This window comes from Diachasmimorpha longicaudata, unplaced genomic scaffold, assembly GCF_034640455.1.
Source record: "Diachasmimorpha longicaudata isolate KC_UGA_2023 unplaced genomic scaffold, iyDiaLong2 ctg00000244.1, whole genome shotgun sequence".
NCBI classification, from domain to species: Eukaryota; Metazoa; Arthropoda; class Insecta; order Hymenoptera; family Braconidae; genus Diachasmimorpha; species Diachasmimorpha longicaudata.
In genome coordinates, this window is record NW_026974027.1 from 20,001 (window position 1) to 22,151 (window position 2,151).

General features: G+C 26.4%; 1 non-coding gene across 1 annotated transcript in view; it reads right to left on the bottom strand.

Moving 5' to 3' along the window:
* Positions 1–304, bottom strand: part of LOC135172317 (small subunit ribosomal RNA) — a 1,921-nt gene extending 1,617 nt beyond the window's left edge. Inside the window, exon 1 of the ribosomal RNA XR_010301003.1 lies at positions 1–304. This exon is cut by the window's left edge and continues 1,617 nt beyond it. This is a non-coding gene — a ribosomal RNA (small subunit ribosomal RNA).
* Between the last annotated feature and the right edge of the window lie 1,847 nt (positions 305–2,151).

Here is a 2,151-nt window from a genome sequence, read left to right on the forward strand (position 1 = left end):
ACGAGACCATGCGATCAGCACAAAGTTATTCAGAGTCACCAAAGTTAACGATGGATAGGTAAAACCTACCACCGATTGGTTTTGATCTAATAAAAGCATTCCTCCCATCTCTGGTTAGAAGTCTATTTTGCATGTATTAGCTCTAGAATTACCACAGTTATCCAAGTAAATGTGAGTACGATCTAAGGAACCATAACTGATTTAATGAGCCATTCGCGGTTTCACCTTAATTCGGCATGTACTGAGACATGCATGGCTTAATCTTTGAGACAAGCATATCACTACTGGCAGGATCAACCAGGGAGCTTCGATTTTTTTTCTTTTAAAATATGAAACTCTTTTCATTTTATTAGGTGTTGATATAACACATTTTTTAAATTAAATGTGCAACACATTTTATTTTGTATTTGTTTTATTAACATTAAATACATTTTGAGGTGTTTTGCTGATTTTAATTTCAAACACTTTCCTCTCATCCACATTTGTAAATGTGAAAACATTCATCGTTAGATTTTTAAACGACATGGTTATAAGAAATAACTTTTTTCATTTTGACAACTTTATAATTTTACTTGGAGTGAAGTAAGTTAACGCTCTGTTAAAAAAAAAATGAGTGAAAAAGTAATAATATTATATCCTTTTACACACGAAATATCAAACGCCGTAGCGCGTACCACATAGAGAGTCATTCTGTCTTCGACTTGGACTCGTGGCAATGCTGTGCTATACTATAAGCGAAGTATACTTGGGTATGGGAAGCGAAGCCATTGCCCGACCTAGTATAAAACACGTGCATCAAGAGTCCCGCGTACTTGTACCTGTAGGTCCACTTCGACCGCCTGAACATAGAATATATTGCCCGTTCCATGATTACATTGTCAACCTTTATATGAATAAATATTGAATAATAAATTAATTATATATAAAAGGGAATTTATTATAATTGTGTGCATTCAATTATATACAAATATATATTTTTTTTTAATTAAAAATCCTGTGATGCTATTTTTGCATACCACCAAAAATAGCATCAACATTTAAGTCATCATTAAAAATTAATAATATCGGTTACTTGATAATTTATACATCAGTTATACAGGTTTTATTTTAATTTTGTACATTTAAATATATGAATATATATTTTTTTCAATTAAAAATTCTGTGATGCTATTTTTGCATACCAACAAAAATAGCATCAACGTTTCAAGTCATCATTAAAAATTAATAATATCGGTTACTTGATAAATTATAAATTAGTTACATAGAATTTATTTTTATTTTAGGCATTCAATTATATATGAATATATATTTTTTTCAATGAAAAATTCTGTGATGCTATTTTTGCATACCAACAAAAATAGCATCAACGTTCCAAGACATCATTGAAAATTAATAATATCGGTTACTTGATAAATTATAAATTAGTTACATAGAATTTATTTTTATTTTAGGCATTCAATTATATATGAATATATATTTTTTTCAATGAAAAATTCTGTGATGCTATTTTTGCATACCAACAAAAATAGGATCAACGTTCCAAGACATCATTGAAAATTAATAATATCGGTTACTTGATAAAATATAAATTAGTTGTATAGAATTTAGTTTCATTTTATGCATTCAATTATATCTGAATATATATTTTTTTCAATTAAAAATTCTGTGATGCTATTTTTGCATACCAACAAAAATAGCATCAACTTTTCAAGTCATCACTAAAAATTAATAATATCGGTTACCTGATAAATTATAAATTAGTTATATAGAATTTAGTTTAATTTTATGCATTCAATTATATATGAATATAATTTTTTTCAATTAAAAATTCTGTGATGCTATTTTTGCATACCAACAAAAATAGCATCAACGTTCCAAGACATCATTGAAAATTAATAATATCGGTTACTTGATAAACTATAAAATAGTTGTATAGAATTTAGTTTAATTTTATGGATTCAATTATATATGAATATATATTTTTTTTAATTAAAAATTCTGTGATTCTATTTTTGCATACCAACAAAAATAGGATCAACGTTCCAAGACATCATTGAAAATTAATAATATCGGTTACTTGATAAATTATAAATTAGTTACATAGAATTTATTTTTATTTTAGGCATTCAATTATATATGAATATATATTTT